The 17,937-nt window shown below is 37.1% G+C and overlaps 1 protein-coding gene and 1 non-coding gene across 2 annotated transcripts in view; both read left to right on the top strand.

Annotated features, from left to right (window-relative positions):
- The window catches only part of COP1 (COP1 E3 ubiquitin ligase), a 129,053-nt gene that overhangs the window by 105,005 nt on the left and 6,111 nt on the right, over positions 1 to 17,937 (top strand). The gene's annotated exons all lie outside the window — the stretch shown is intronic.
- On the top strand, positions 7,627 to 7,762 carry LOC140337539 (small Cajal body-specific RNA 3). The gene has a single exon (XR_011922080.1).

Genomic DNA, 17,937 nt, shown 5'->3' with positions numbered 1-17,937 from the left:
CAAGGATTCACCATAATACTTATTTTTTGTAGTTGTCCCCATTCAAGGCATGTGAAGGGCTTTGGGATACTGATGAGAGAATTGAGGTAGAGTTCATATTATATCTTAGATATGGGCTTTTACTTTGGATTTGCATGAGCTGATTGGAGCTCTTTTGTAAGGATTGTTTGTTGTAGTTATATCAATTTTTAGTAGATCTCCCTCACCTAAACAGCAAAGTATATATTGCCGTGTTTACGTGTATGACCGGAGTCTGTGACAGAAGTTTCTGCAATGACAAGTAAAAATCCTGAATTGATTTGCAGTGCTGAGCTTGATTACATGTGATTTACTGGTGGCATCCTCTACCTTGTATGTGCATTAAAGATTGATTTTCTCAAAGTTCTTTGGCCTGCATGAGGCTGCATTTTATTTCTGATTTTCACAGTATGCTTTATTACAAGGAGTACAGAAGTATTTACCTTCGTAGGTTGGCACTTTCAGCAGATCTTGCTTCAGCATAAGCAAAATCTGCCTGGGTTTGTCTGTAAGTTTTTTCAGTTAAGCTCCGAGTGGTTGATGAAGACATTTAAGTCTTTTTATTGCACAATATTACACATTCATCAGCAGGAAAAATATAGACTTGTCATTCATCTGTATTCTCAGTGATGCATTCATTGTTAGCTGGAGTTAGAATGAGGAGAGGCTTCAGAGCTGAGATTTGTGTTCTGTCAAAGAGCATGGAGGGTTCAGAGAAGCAGGTCTGCAAAATACTTTACAGTACTTTGTTTTGCTTTAATATTCTGAACGGTGCTTGGTATGTCAAGTCTAGTTCATAGCTTCTAGACATGAGTAGAGCAGCGTTGCCAAGTTTAGGGGATGAGAAATAAATAGTCCAATCTCTCGTTAGATGTCAGTTGCAGGACCATCCTCTTGATTTGGTGTATCTACAGGTGTAAATGTCAAGGTGTATTTACTTTCCACAATCTCCCGTTCTGTATGAGCTTGTGAAGGCTATTCAGAGTTACACAGTGGGTGCAGATACAGTTCAGCAGGTGAAATGGTAAGTAAATGTGCTTCAACTGTATATTGGCATACCAGGACTTGCCTTGAATGCTGATATGTTTTTATTGAATATAACACTACAATCATGTAAAACCATTAAAGTGTAAATAAGCAAAACCTTATGTTTTGAGTAGGGCAGGGTTAAAAACTGTTGCTGCTTCTGGATGGGGAGATTTATCTTCACTTCCTTTCCTGAAGATATAACGGAGGGTAGGACAGGTAAGCAGCTGTAATATATGATCAGTGATTGTTGTAGTGAACACCACACCCCTTTTCAACCTTTGAAAGACAACAATATCACTATCTGGGTTTTTCACAGTGTAATTTAAAAAAAATAACATTAAAGTAGTGTGATTAAATCTCAAGCTCATCTAAAACAGGGACTGGGGTGTAAGTACAGATCATCAAAGTTGACAGCTGTCTTTATTGGAAGGCTTAGTTTCATGTCATGAAAAATTACCCAACTTCTATTCCCCAGGGGATAGAGGATTAATCCTCCCAGAGGAAATTGGGACAACAATATTAAAGAAGCCTTCAAATACAGTTACAGATGTTCCACATCCTAATGTATGTAATACTGATAAATGGCTGGAAAAGTCTCTACACTATTGTCCTTTTATATTGTTGTAGGAGTCCCTTTTTTTTACTGAGACAGTAATTTATAGTACCATAGTACCTCAGGTCTAATAGTGTTCAGACATTCACCAATATCTATTGTTTTTGCACACAGAACACATGTAAACATAAAGCAGTGCTTCCAGCATGTTTCACGCTGAACTCTTTTCTGAGGCACACACATAAAGATTAAAAAAAAAAACTCCTCGATCCCTTACACTTTCTGCATCAAGTAAAAAATCTCCCTGTAACAAGGGCTCAACCATAAAACATTTTGCTAGGAACAAGCGTTTTACTAAAACAGCATTGGCAGGGGATCTCCTCTTTTTAACGCCAGTCTTCATTTGAAACATCTACTTTGGTTTTAGGTGTAGGTGAGCAGAATGTTTGTGATGTGTTATCTTATCTTTACAGCCACATTGTGAGGATTCACAACCAAAAAATCCTCTTGACAGTTTTCTAGTGCTATTATTACTTGTAAGAAAATTTTGTTTTAGCATTCTAGAGTTTGAAGAAGAATTTTTTCACATGCAGGCAGCAAGCAAAAACATGATTAGACAAAGATGTGATAGCCAGGACAACATATGGGTATAAGTATAATTCTATGTATTGCTGCCCAGTCATCCTTCGGTCAAAGCTTGTTAGGATTTAAATGGCCCCCCCCTTCTACCTCTACCATTCTTTACACTTTGAATTGTGAAATATATACAGCTAGTCCCCTAATTTGAATATGTATGCAAGTCAGAACAGGTACGTTTTATTAGATGCAAATAGGAGATGTTTGTCTCAACTGATGTCAGTTACTGTATAAAATCCTCACTCTGAGCTAATCACAAACAAAGCAAAACAAACAAACAGAACTTTGATATGCAAAAAGAAACAACTGTGGGGTTTGTCTTGGTCATTAAAGAGTTACAATAGGCTACAGATAGATCAGCTCTTAAGCTCATCCACAACCTCAGCTGTGTTTAGCAAAAGATTTCTTCTGCAAGTCATGCAAACCGCCCCTCCGTACTGCACAAGAGGGAGCAGGGAGGCCCCATTCGTATTTAGGAGTTGTCTGTATGTTGGATGTCCTTAACCCAGGGACTACTTGTACTGGGATTTTCAGTTAAACACTTCCAGGGAAGATTAGTTTGGTAAAATTCTGTGGTTTTCTCTGGGTGCCCAGTTCTCCCTTTGACATTCAAAAAAACAAAAGTGGAAAGTACCGTATTTTTCGGACCATAAGACACACTGGACCATAAGACGCACCAGTTTTTTAGAGAAGGAAAATGAAGAAAAAAAAGATTCTGAAACAAATAGTGTCCTAAAATATTTTATGTGCATTAAAAACCAACATCACAGTCATAAACACATGTAATAAACCCTGTAAAGTAAACAGCAGCATCAGGGACTTTTTCCCCCCACTTCTGGGGGGAAAAAAGTGCGTCTTATGGTCCGAAAAATACGGTAATCTGCATGCATGTTTGATCCAACATGTAATCCTCAAGTAAGATTGCTGTACACACATGCTGGTTCCCATTGAAAAGATGAATAGATTGAAAAGATTGTGTTGTATAGAGGGTATACTGTTTTGATATAATCTGTTGGAATATGAATGATTTGACACATTTTATTTTGGCTTGTTTGATTTATTTGTATGATTAAAATGAAAACTAATAAAGAAATTGAAACTGAGAAAAGATGAAAAAAGTTTAGCTGGTGCAGGGAAAATCACCTTATTATTTTATATTTTTGTAAGAAAAACCCCTCTTGCTGATCGGCTAATTCCCTCTGTGTTTTACCAGCCCATACCCAGTTGCTGCTGCTAAAAAGATAGTCTATGTACTGTATACAGTCCATGGACCATAGTTAACTGCTGGGTGCATAGTTGTGGTACCACAGACACAAAAACTAGCCAGTGACACACCACAAATCCGTGTCAATGAAAGCTTTACTTGTACACAACATGATGTTATGCTGTGCAAGTAAAGTTTTTTGCTACTTGTTACTGATCTTTGGTGAGCTGGCATCTGTCAGTAGGTTAGGACAGTGTTTTTCCACCAGTTATGTGGACCCCTAGGGTTCATAGATTGCTAGGGGTTCCTTGAGCAATGAGCAAATTTGTACATGTCAGGTCCATATAAATGGACACAATAATCTTTTTGGCTATCTGTAAGGTTCTTCCCTCTGACCACCATGCTAGTGTACTGTGACCTGTTTATATGGTAATTGTAGCCGAGGTTCCCTAAGGCCAGAAATTTTATTTCAAGTGTTCCACCAAGGAAAAAAAAAAAAAAAAAAAGCCTGTGTTAGCCAATACAGACACAACATCATTGCTCAGTTTGGATGACTAGAATCTTCGGACATGTCATTAGGTACATTAGTCATTAGGTCATTTAGGTTCATACAGGTCAGTGCTTTAAGGGAATGGAATTCAAATCCACACAATGCAATAAAGCTTCACACTTGGCAAAAAAAAAATGTGTTCCAGCCTGTTATACAAAGAAAATAGTTACATAAAAGTAATCCATAAAATGGAGCCATTCTTGTTTTGTTCTACTAGTTGCCTTTATCATATAAGTTCACAAGAAGCACAAAATAAAATGAATTTCTCCCCAGGTAACCTGGATCAATAAACCTTCAGTAGTTTTAAAATAAAATGCTTGTGATAGTTACTTTGACTGCTTTTTATTGCAGAAAAACCTCTCTATTAAATATTGACATTTTGTGGGGGCTAGAGCTATGAAAAATTACTTATAGACCTTGAGTTTTACCAGAAAGGAATTGTGCCAAAAACTTTATTCTGCTGCACCACAAAGTTTACGGTCTGTGGCTCTACCCACCTAAAACTAGATTTTTTTTCATCTTTCATTTTCAACTCCAACTGTTATTGCTTCCTGAACTCTAATAGTTTTAACAGTAGGAACAGAGAGAGAAGGGATAAGCTGTTGATGAAAGATCGTAAGACCCTTTCCTATCCTTTGGTTTATCTATTTTCTGCAACTCTTGATAAGGAGCACCAAATTGATAGCCAAAGCATGCAAACTCCACCAAATTTTATGAACCAAATTTTCACATTTTAAACCTCAATCTCACTACAAAACTGTGTACATAAAACGTATAGTACTCAGATACAGTTGCTAAGGATTAACGTTGTTGAGTTTTTCAGCCAGTAGAACTTTTTTCTATTAGTCTTTGACATCTGATGATGGAGGGGTATATGTTCTGCTACCCTGGCTTCAAGCATGAAATGTCACATCTACAATTTGTAGGCTGCATAGTCTATGAAAACACATAGGGGCTAGAGGTGAACTACTTTTGACCAAATTCCATATACTATGGTGTATATTTAAAAAGTCATGTGACTGCAGGTGAATCTTCCTTGTACAAGTTTTCTACAATTAGGAAAGATAGAATGTTAGAGAACCTGTACTGAAATATAACGTAATATACTGCTTTTTAATTTAGGAAATAACTTATACGCGGTACAACTTTCCAGGGAGAAAATTCTAACCTGGTTAAGGCTACGTATACACGTGCAATAAACGTTAGAAAACAAACGATTAATGACCGATCAACGACTATTCACGATTTATTTGAACGCTCGTATTGTGCACAATTCTGTACATGCTGTAACGATACGATCCTTCAAATATAATCCACCAATAATTGTACACACACTAGATACCATTGTTTGATCGATGTAGGAAAAGACGCGTACCAGAGAAAGTGTATCACAGAACAATCCATGATCACTGAACGACCGTACACACAATAGATAGCGAATGATGGTCGCCTAATCAGATTCGCTAGGACGGTCGTTCGTTTCCAGCAACATTCCACGTTCATCAGCGTCGTTGGCCAGTCTTATTATCGAACGATCAGTCGCTAGTAGTTCGTTTGCAACGATAATTATTGCACCCGTGTATGTAGCCTTACTCTATTGCCCTGTTAGTGACCAGGTGGATGTTTGACCATATGATCTCTGCTGAAGGGAAGGATCACATTTCAAATGTCCAGGCTTCTGGTTACATACCCTGGCATTGTATGTATATTAAAGTGGCATTCTTTCTACGAAAAGAATCAAGGGTCTTTAAATGTCCACACTTTCTTATTTTCATTGAAAATATGGAGGGTGGGAGTAGTAGTATTTGAATGTGTCTGAATGTCATGTGACTGAAAAATGCATTGCAAATGAAGGTGATAATGTTGAAAAGTGATGAAAATAGAAAAAAAAGTGCAGAAACTTTGAGTTTGATTATAGGTCCACTTTAAGGCTGTAATCAGAAACTTGGCAGAATATGGACTGAATCTGTCATTTCCAGCCCAAACAAACAATTTTGCCAAGCGATGTGGGAAGAGGTAAGGTAGAACGTCAAGACATATCTCGGCTTTAGGAGAAAATAAGATGAAATGCATTGGCAGCGTAGGAGCCATGCAGATGGCTTGCACTGAGCTTTCAAGTGCAAATGGGGAAATGATATTAAGGATGTTGTTTGGCAGCCTGAGTAACATTAAGGTGCCTGAAGAGCATTTGGGCATAGTTTTTGCACTGTAAAAAAAAGGAAAAAAAGATAGGGAAGTTGCTTGTAATTGGCGATGCCTTAATGGACCAACATAATAATTCCTTGTAAATGGAGTGCAGAGTGTACTGAACTTCATAAGACTCATCAGTTGCACTCAGGCTTTAAATACTTACAGAGGTTATGATGGAAGTTAATGTGTTTACATAAGTCCTTTCCAGCAATGTTATTTAAGGATGTTATAAAAAAAAAATGCTTTTTAACCAAGCTCAGAATTAACTGCACGATGTCCACATCATTTTAATTCTTTGTAAATTTTGACCTTTTGAAATGTTTGAGTAAAATAATATACATGTGTAAACTCGAAAAACATACACCTCAAAGAAGCCTTTTTTTTAGGTAATTACACAGAAGCCAAGTGTTAATGAAAAACTATATTCTTAAAAAGGTTTCTGATGTAATTAATAACCAGAATTTTTCACTCAATGAGACGTAACTCGTACATTGAATGCTTTTGTGTATTATCCTTGCAGGAATTCATCATACTTGTGGTGTTCTCAGTTAATTATCATTGATTGTTATTGCTCTTAGTCACTGTACCATTCATAAAGACATAAACATAAGCAGTGTGTCTAAAGGTAGAAGCAAGTGTGTTGGCCCTTTTTTTTTTTTTTTTTTTTTTTTTTTCCCCTCAATCATGCACCAGAAGATCGACGGCTGGAATTCAGTTTGTATGATTTTTGGAATATCTGATGCAGAAATAAACTGCTGTTTTCCAAAAATTATTTTATGTACCTACAATAAATTATTATTATTACAGTCATGTGAAAGCCATGAAAATGTACTTTAACAATTTACTTTTATTTAAACAGTGCCCACTGTTACAGGTGTTATACTTGGAGGGAAAGAAAATAAAAGGACCACTTACCTTTTCAATAATTCAGCCAAGATATAAATATATACTAGTGCTTAGCGTTTTACAATAAATATCTATTTAATAAACCCCTTATTAACAAATTGTGGGGTCTAATCTGGGAATCTGACCTGTAGATGGTGCATCTAGAGATTAGGAAGCTGTTGCACTGTTTGTGCCATTGCACTAGAGAAGTCTGTTTAGCCCAATATTAATATTCAATAAAATTATGATATTTCTATAGACTCATCCACAGACTCCTTTGTGTAAGAGATCATTTCTTACATGCTGAGCTATCAAATCTTGTCATTTTCCTTGTTCAGATTTTCTTTACTTGCCTGTCACTTTCTCAGAAATGTTCCCCATTGTAGCTGACAAGTGGAGACACTTTTAGTTTTATGGAAACCATTCTTGCTGGAACTCAATTGGTCACTAAATAATTTACAAAATGAGATGTAATATATGATCACAGCACTCTTTGTTCAGTAGATAACATTCTTTGTTCCTGGCAGTGGACTGTAATATGTGTAAAGCCTCCGAGCAATATCTGGAAGCTGAACTACTGAATACGTGCAGGTGAAGTGTCTGCCCGTACGATCAGTCTTCCTATAGTAATGTACTGAAGATCTCTGTCTGGCTCTGCCAAGCATACACAGAGCCAGATCGTTCCTCTTCACACACAGCCTCACTGATACATTCTTGTAGTTAGGGAGCGGCACAGATCAATGCGCCAACAAGATGTAAAGGACATGAGTTGTGTAGTAACTAATAGCGCCTTACTAATTACTTCTTTCCATCTTTTATTTACTCACGTTTTCTTTTTTTGCGCTGTCATTTAACTAATGATTTTTCTGTGTACACATTTACATTGAATGACAATTGTCTGTGAAGCACTACATCTGTAGTATGTGTACAGCCATCAATCCAGTAATAATTTTCTGGGTTAGTACAAGTCTGTTTTGAGAGTAATTGGGTAACACAGAAGAGGTAAAAATTAAATTTCTAAAGTCTGTTGTGAGGATGGTAGCAACTACTTGGATTAAGGGTAAGTAACCACAGGCCTTTACCTGCTTAGTGTTGCACTTTGTTTCTTGGACACAGTATGTCCTATTGCTTACTTGCCATAGGTGAATCAGACCAGCACTATATTGGATTGTATTCTCCGTCATAGCAGTGATTATTTTATATCTTTGGATTACCGAGTCTGAATGCGAGGCCCAAAAGTGGCTTTCCAAGTATTGTCTAGTAAATGTACAATTGCTTTTCTGTGTTTTGTATGTTAGAGCCAAGCACTTCTCAGGACAGTGTTGGATTGTACTCTTGTAAACAAAGTCTCAGTGTTGGATACTGTGAGCCCAGTCTGTGTAATGACCCACCCCGTAGGTAAACAGGTCAGGCCAACAGAAAAAGAGATGGCTTCTAGTGCTAGATTGAGGAGATTGGGGAGAAATTTCAGGCATTGATAAGGTTAAAAAAAAAAAAAAAAAAAAACAGTTTTTTTTTTTTTCATTTATTTTTTTATATAGTTTTTGTTGTGCTGTTGTACATTAGTGATACGTCACAAAACAAACAAACTGAGGCACACAAGCAATTAAGGTGGCTTACCCTGATTTACTAATTTAACAGGTAGAGTACCAGAAGAAGAATTACATTCGGGAATCGGCACTCTTTTACCAGATTCCATTTTCTGTATACTGTGAATTTTTATAATTTGCCTAACTTTGCTGAAGCAGTTTATCAATAGTCATCTTGGTTTTTAATTACACAGATTCTGCCTTCATAATTTATTTTTTATTATGAAAATACCTTTACATTTTGTTTTTTTGTGGGGAAATTGTTGCTTCTTCCTGTGTGATCCTTAAAGCGAACATCAAAATCCTCCCACAAGGACTTGGCTTTAAAACTCAACAGAGGTTCTCGCCTTTTTTTTCGTCTTCTCCAAAACTTGATGTAACAGAAATTGCACCAAGAGTATTTTGTTCACTATTACATTTAAGTAATCGTTTGTATAGCACTTACCTTTAACATATAACATTGCGGACCTGGACGGATTTAGCTTTACAATGTGATATCAATGACACCACTCTTTTATTATGGTCCTGTAAAAAAAAGTTGTGTGTATATATACGGTTAGCTTTTTTTTTTTTTTTTTACACCCATCTCACTTGTTTTTTTTTAAGGAGATTGAAAAAAAGGTTACAAAAGAAAAGTCACAAGGAAATTATGCAAATCATAACAAAAAAAGACAAGCACTTGGAACATAAAATTCAGATTAGTATAGACTTAATAAATTTTTTAGGTACCAAGGGCAGTATAAGAAGGAAAAAAGAAACAAATGAAAAGAAACAAAGGAGAGAAGGAAATCCACTGAAGAAAACCCTGCCAAAATAAAACCAAGAAAGTAAAAACAAAATTAGGAAAGCAATGAAAGAAGTTCCTGCAATGCAACCAAACCGCTCATGTCTTGGTGAAGGTTGTATTGCAATCATCTAGCTATGCAGTCAGCTCCTCCATATGTTGCGTTTGAGACAACTCCTTGGTCCATTCTGTAATGGTGGCCATCGTTCTCCTCTCCACATCTCCAGCATAGTTCCGAGACTCCAGCGATAATTCTATGAAGCATAGGAGGGGGGCATAGAGGGACATTTACACCACTTTGAAACACCTCACACTATTTTTAACATTTAAAATAACATTTTATTTTATGTTTTTATAATTTAGGTATTTTTTTTTTTATAAAGACAGTATCCCAAAGCTGTTTCCCCTATGATCACATTGTAACCTGTGATTGCCTTTAACTGTCATGTCTTTAATCCAGGGCACCTGTAGAATATTTAGTTATTACAACTATCACAGCATTTTACTTCTCCAAAACAATGCTCACACTTTTTTTTTTTGTTTTTTTTTTTTTTGTTTTTTTTGTGTGACCTTTTTTTGAGTTCTACTTTCACTTTTTTTCCAGTTTCTCATCTGTAATTGAGAAATTATCTTTGTGAAGAACAATCTTATAGATGAAAAATGATTAGTACCTTGAAGGGAAAGCATTTATCTAGTTATACGAATCTCTAGTTTATATTGTTTTTTTTTTTTTTTTTTGTCCTCAGAGGATTTAGGGTGAACACGCTTTGGGCATCTGTCTGTATTACCTATTAAACTCATCCTCATGGTAACCACCTTTCTGTGCTTTTCAAAAAGCCATCTACCTAACAGTATCATTAGCTTATACAAGATGGTATATATTTAGTTTTACCATTAATTTCTTTTTTTAATGTTAACGGCATACTCTGTGGGGGAAGGAGGGGGGTGGTTAAGTAAAAAAAAAAAAAAAAATCTTTAAAAAAAACTTTGTTACCCATAGCAAGTTCTCTTAAAGTTGCTGTGAATAAATAACAGCTGCTATTGTTATGACATTCACTTTATCGGTAGGGACAAATTATTTTCAGTCAGTGCTATGAACATTCAGGCTTCCTTACTGTTACATATCTAATGCCACCACTGTCATGTTTAGTTTTGGATACTGCACCAGGAGAGAAAGCAATGTGAAATCCAAACCCCTATTACTAGAGCAGGAGATCGGGTAATGGGGGGACACGAGTTACGGTGACAGCTGAGAGCAGACACCTGCTCTGATTTTTGCACATACAAAATTTTGTATACCGCTAATTACATCCTTTTTTGTAAAATCCCCGGTTGCTGGTCTGACTCATTGCACTCTGGAAAATCAGTCTGAAAATGAAATGAATCCCTGCACTCCAGGTTCCAGCAACTCCCTTTACCTACTGAATAGTTGCGGGGTTTTTTGTCTGACATGTTTAAGCTGTAAAATGTTTGATTTTTACGCAGTTAGTTTTTCTGAGATATAAAGCTGGATTTGTATGGCCTGGAGCCGCACTGTAAGATCATCCTTGTATGTATTGATAACACAATACATTTTATACTTAAAAACTTCACATGCTGAGAAATCTGTACAACAATAAACAATGCTAACTGACCACTGCACAGTCCTAAGGGTTTGGGTATTTTGGTATAAGTGGATTTAAGTAGAATTTTTTACTAAATGATAATCAGAATATGATGTGGTGTTCTCTACCAAAGTCACCAGAGAAGGCAACATTAAACTCTGTGATGGTAGTGTGTGCGTGCGCAGAGCTGGGATTTCTAGATGTCAGACTGAAAATGCATTCTTCCTTTTTCCTAGTAAAAAGTTGCTCTGAAGCCTAGTATTAGAAGTCCATAAGCAGTATACTGTTACTTTGTATTTAGTCTTGTCTCTGTTCTCAGTGTCTTAGATCCAGTAAATGTGACTTGTTGGTTTGTGAAGGAGAACACATTGAGTTAGGTCCATACTGTAGTTTCTTGAATATGATCCAGCTCAGTAACACACAGCCTTTGTTATATATAAATGTCAAAATGGTACCCATTGCTTGTGCTTCTTAGTAAAGTGACGGACTGACTTGTATAGAAAACTGTTAGAAATGAAAAGTTCAGATAATTGTAATTCCCCTCTATATGTTGTACCAGTGCATTATATACAGTGATGTGGTGCAACAGGGTAGGTCAGAGCCTATGATGCTGACATTTAGAACATTAGTATGTGATCATTTCTCCCTACATGTGTTTCCTGGCTTGTCTGCTATGGCAGATAACCACCCAACGTTTTTTACTAACCTAAAACCTACCCACTAAATGAAAACTAAACGATGCATATTTTTTGGTGCACATTCAAAATCTTTTCCTTAAGATAAGTCCTATAGGTCCACAAAGTTTATTATGAGTAGACGAGGACAAAGAGCACTGCACAACTTTCATTAAAGAGCGCATCCAACCATATCAGATTAGTACCTATACCCCAGCCTATAATTTGTCACCAATGCAAATTCTTCAGTAGTTTTAGTTTTGCTACGTGTTTGGAATCCCATCTGTGGCAAGAGAAGCTGATATTCCGCAGATAATTTTAAAGCAAATTAAGTTGGATTTCAATGTCACTTTTCGATTGAACCTAGTATTTTCAATGCCTTTCTGTTTTTGTTTGTTTTTGTTTTTTTTTGCTACTAACGTTAAATACTCCAAGAGATGGGAATATATGTAAATACTCCATTGAGATAGGAAATATGAATTTCTTTAAGAAACTATTAAATGGTTAAGACCTGGTCAGAACATATGTTTCAACATGAATATGGATTTTACTTTTTCAGTAAAATAAATAGCACAATTTTATATTAGTATTTCAGGAAAAGAACAAAGAAACAACATTTTTTTTTAACCAGTTTGTCTAAAACAATTGTCTTGTTCCATGTTAAGACAGAAAAAAAAATATCAAAACTGCAGTAACACATCAGTCAGACTTCACTTTTTAGTGTTTTGGGGAATCAAAATGAAAAAATCTTTGGATTGTGCAGTACACATTGTTTTTTGTGTTATTACCAAAACTATTTAGAGCTAGCTCGGTTTAAACCCAAACGGGAATGTAGATCGTAGGTTGTTTTACTTGCTCATTAAAAAGAGAAAATTGTCCACGTCTCTCTTGTTCTTTGGTCATTTGCTGTTTTTCTGTTGCAGGTTCTGACCTCTGTACTCTGGTACAAGGAGATATTGGTTGGTTAGTGTAGACAACATAAGCATTCTTTTAATAACTTTTTATATAGGTATATCATATCTTCGTACTGAGAAAATATAGAGGCTACACTTAGCAGGTTCCTTCTAAAAATCCTAGTGGCTTACTAGATTATTGAATTTCTGAGTTAATGCGTACACACACCCCCACACACACACAGCTACGCACCTACACACACCTGGTCTAAGTCCATTTGTTAAGTGGTAATTTTTTTGGTTGCTCAAAACTTTGATTTTTAACATGTTCAGTGACATTAAAGGAAAGGGTGGAAAAGTCTTATACTTATATGAGGGACTTTGATTTCTGTGGCTGATTATCTGACTTCTTGCTCCAAACATTGTTTATTGCTGCTGTTGCATTACATACCAGCCTGCTGGTTTATGTCCCTGGTATTCCATAATTCAAGTAAAATCTCCAGGCTTTTCTGACTGCCCACATACATTCTTAAATACCCAGAGCTATTCCATGTGTCTGTCTTAGATGAGCAGAAGAAGATATGAGAAGAGCTATGGGATCACCTGACAAAAGAAATTCACCAAAAGGGTGGCAACTGATTTCCCCCCATCACAGCAACCTGGTGGAAGGTTCTGCACACAAGTAATATTCCACATATTACTTTAGGGACATTGTTAAAAACCCATCAGCGCTTTACTTCTGTGGTGACAAGCTGTGGGGCACAGATGGGGAGTTCTCAGAATAGAGGGAAAAAAGCCATTACACACTCAGCTGGTGTTGGATATTTCTGACCCTTTTCCATTGCTGAGTAGGCAGATTTAACGCCATCCTAGCTGTGTCCCCATGCAGTTTATTGTGATTGTGGGATCCCCATCCTGGCTGTAAGATAGTTAATCCTTAGCATGGGTGTCAGTTTCTTCTGGATAGTTTCTGACATGCACAGACAATCCAGAAGAGCAAGCAGTGTGTAATGAGAAATTCAGAGGTCGTTCCATGTTATGCCTTCCTAGCCCAAAAGGACCTTCCGGTCACTGCCTTCTGTCTTGTTTGTAACCAATTCTGAGGTAATTTTTGTATCAATTTGTGCTTGAAGTAAAAAGTTAAAATCCTCCAAAGGTCATTTAAAAAGTACCTCATAAATTGGGCTTTTTAGTTCTTTAAGTTAAATAAATATTTAATGCTGTGCTTATGTTTAGGTTAAAAGGGCAGATCACAGGGTATTTTAGATGTGTGGTTTTGTAGAGACTTTTAGCCTTGAACTGTCAGCTGAAAGCAGAATATCTGCAGAGACAATTCTAGCACCAGGGCCATTCAAGCAGAGAAAACTAAAGTAATAATGGTACAAGCCTAAGGCATGTTTAATTACTAGGCTTTCTGGGTGGAGCACCATAGTGAGCCTGCATTGTGAATGACCCAACCTAAAAAATGATACTGGCACCACTGGGATAACTTGAGGTTCATATTGCCTGAACCAGGCTGAAGGAGTGGGCAGAGAGTAGATCAGAGGGAATTGGGTCAAGCGGACAGGTAGTAGATGGAGATGAGAGGAGACTTCATCCACAGTAACAGAGCTGAGGGAGGTAATGATGATTTACAGGTGGTTGGAGTGGCACAGTGAGCAGAGACCTCATGGATGATTTTGACAGTTTTATCTCTAAAGTAGATGGCTATGTTGTCGGCAGCGAAGGTGGTTGTGGGGGGAGCAGATGTGGGGTTTAGGAGGGAGTCAATTGTTGGGAAGAGGCTGCATGGTTTGGAAGCTTGAGAGGAAATGACCACAAAAAAATACTTTTGCTTGGCAACAGTGAGTGCAGTGTTAGTGTTGTAGTCTGACTTTGTAGTTCATGAAGTCCGCTCTGAGGGCAGATTTCCTCCACTTGAGCTCAGCTGTATGAACATACTTTTGTAAATGTTTGGTCTGATGGTTGTGCCAGGATCAGGTGCCAACTTTATCTAGAGCCAAGGAAAGAGTGTAGTTGAACTGGGTAGCACTTTTATTTGGGTAGCTGAATTTGGAGAGAGGGGGGGTTAGGGATGTAAAACAGTTAGAGAATAGGTTGTGAGTTAGCCAGCAAGTGTGGTGCTGCATTTTCTGAGCTCTGTGGATTGGCAGGATACCCGTATTAAAACAGCTAATATGCTTTAGATTGTGCCATAAAGACTTCACAAAGAAGACAGAAAAGATTTAGCTGTTCATAGAATGTCTTGTAGTCCATTTTTATGTTTTGGCCCTAATTTAGAATATATTGCACCCAATTAGTTGTTTTACTAGTGTTATTGCTGCTCGTACACTTTTTTTTTTTTTTTTTTTATTTCCCTATATTAATAATTTTTTTTTTGTGTACCATTTTAATAAAGGAATGACCATTCACTTGCTGAATTGTTCAGAATTTAGGAATTTGTATAAATGTGCCATGGTCAGCACAGACTATTTTTTACCAACCATTTTTTGAAATGCTATCATAATCATCCCGTCCACAGTGCTCCTAATGCTACAACAGTAAAAAGCGAAGATTAGCTCAGTGTTAGTCTTATAATAGATATCATCTTGTGTTTATATTGTACTTCACTAAAAATGCACAAATTACATTTTTTTTTTTTAGTTATCCTTTTACCCACTTTTGTTTTGTTAAAATAGGGGGTTGTGTATTTAAAAGCAGTGAGCAATGAATGTTAACATTGTCAACAATTTTGATTATCAAAAACATTTCTGCTATTGTTTGACATTTTAAATGTCATTTGCTTAGAACATGGTTAGTAAATTTCATTTATATTTACATATTTTCCCCTTGATTATGATTTTTGAGTGGTTTTATCCTTAGACCTGCTAAGGTCATTGATATATTTTTACTTATAGCCTGGTAACAGTTTATACATTCATATAATTATTTACAGCTCCTCTGACTCTGTTTGTGGGTTCAGAAGATGTGTATTTTTTTTCTGGTGAGATCAGTGAAATGTTTCACTGACAAGTTAGTCCTTTTCCTTTAAAATCTTGTTGGCCTTCAGTTGACTTGGGAGGTGCTACCTCTTTTTACGAGAAATCAGCTGTCTTTCCCTTCTGGGGTCATTGTTGTAGAATACTGAAATGTTAATTCAATAAATGTCTTTCAAGACCCATATATTTCCATTTTATACTGGCGTTTCCCCTAGCAGATCCCATAAAACAAACTGTCAAACTCAACATTTTAAGGAAATGAAACCCATGTTCTCCTCAATGTAGAGCACACCAAGCAATTTCATTGACTTGAGATAATATAATCAGGTTCACTATCCCAGGCGAACATGACACTGACACACATTTCTATATGAATATGAATTGCAAAGAAAAATCTAGTTCACCTCACCTCTTGTTTCAGGGAAATAGCATTTGTGTCTTTCTAATTGTCTGCAGGAAAATTCACACTCAAAGGTTTTTATTTCAGGCCCCTAAGGTTTTGAGCTGTTGCTGTCAGTGTGCCATTATATTAGAATGCCAAGTACCAGTTCTATCACAATGGAGCTCAGCTGTGTGTTTGCCGTTGTGCTGGGACCCCAGATGTCAGTGTGCTGGTAGTCCAACTGTCAGCCTAGAATCGTCCTGGAGATTACGGGTAACTATGCTGCATCACTGAGACTCGGGTGTCTTATCGCTATACCGTGTCTTATCGCTATACCGTGTCTTATCGCTATACCGTGTCTTATCGTTATACCGTGTCCTATCCTAGTGGGACACATTGTCCCTGCTATTGAAGCAGCATGTCTGGTCAGTACCGGCCCAGGATCACATGTAGTTATACCAAACATGTAATATGTGATTGGAGGAATTTAAATGCAGATTTCTGTTCCATTCCTTGATCAACAAAGGCAGAAGCGAGTGCATATATGATGGGATATTCTACAACCTGTAGAATGATTAGAAATGATGATCAGTCAGAAGGGGACTGGAATAGGGCAGATCTCTCATCTGCAACCAATAATTGTTTTCCAGGATTTGAAGGGTCTCTGAACTGGTGGCTTTGTCCTAACAGCAGTACTTGTTGGTTTTCTTCTTCCTACATTTCTTCTTGCCTGAGGTGGTGTTTTCTATTGGCATGAGAACATTGTTCTACAGGCCCTGTGTCCTAGGCTTTCTCATCCTAAGGAAATGTGTGTATCTGAATGCTTCTGTTTTTCTTTTTTTTTTTTTTTTTTTTTTTTTTTTTTTTTTTTTTTTTTTATATAAATACAGAAGACTGATTTTAGTTTGTGATCCCCCTTAGGGTCAGGCTGCTTTTTCCACTACTATAACGGAGTTAGCAGAGAGTTGCGCTGATCTGTGCCATCAAGCATAAGGAACCAATATTTCTGGTATGACACATTCTACCAGGATGGCAGCCTGCCCTCAATCTACCATCACCAGGCTTCTGCATCTCAGGATTGTAAGGTTTTGACTTGGTTGTCAGTCCCATTTTTCCTAAATATTACAGAATTGATGTTTTTGCAGACCAATTTTGGTCTGAATGTACTTTAGCCAGTAGTGTGACACCCTTACCTTTTTTGAAGCTCCGCTTTCTGGTTGTTGGTGGACCCTGTTCTTAATCATGATCCTTGTTTTAAGCAGTGTCCTTTATTAAACATAGAAGTAAAAAGCATTTTGTACTCACCTTAGAATCCTTTTCCAATGAAGAACACATCTTGTCAAGGTGCAAGTTTTTCATACGCTTTCTACTAACTGAGCTGTTGGTTGCTGGAGCAGTAATCTAGCTGTGTCCCACAGAAAATAATTTTACAACAAACACAAAAATCTTAGAAGTCTTTGTTTTATGTGTGCATTTAATGCATGGAACGTTTAGCAGTAAAGAGTGTCCGATGTTTGGAAATTTTTACATGTATAGAAAAATCAACAGCCTTAAATTATACTTTCAGACAAGTGCACTGCAATTCTGAGAGTAAGCCTTTAAAGAGGAACTAAACTCAAAGTACCCCATAACAACAAAAATACACTTACCTTCAATCCGGCTGGGCAGTCCAATCCATTCTGAGGTCTCTTCTATCAGGTCCCATGTCGTCCTGGCATCTGTCTTCGGGGCAGCGCTCTGGGTACTGCCATCTTCACCTCTTCTTCCAGCTTCTACTTCCTACATCACCCAACCCAGGCACGAGAATGGGTGACGTACATGGGGAAAAAAAACATGCCGATCTCACTGCGCATGCGTGATATCAGCACTTTTTCTTTGTTTTGACAAAAAGGCTCCGCCTGCGCATGCCTGAGATGCTCGAGAATTAGGAGGCAGTGCTCCTGCTTTTTTTTTTTTTTTTTTTTTTTT

The sequence above is a fragment of the Pyxicephalus adspersus genome, chromosome 8, assembly GCF_032062135.1.
Source record: "Pyxicephalus adspersus chromosome 8, UCB_Pads_2.0, whole genome shotgun sequence".
Classification (NCBI taxonomy): domain Eukaryota; kingdom Metazoa; phylum Chordata; class Amphibia; order Anura; family Pyxicephalidae; genus Pyxicephalus; species Pyxicephalus adspersus.
This window is presented reverse-complemented; position numbering and strand designations above follow the sequence as displayed.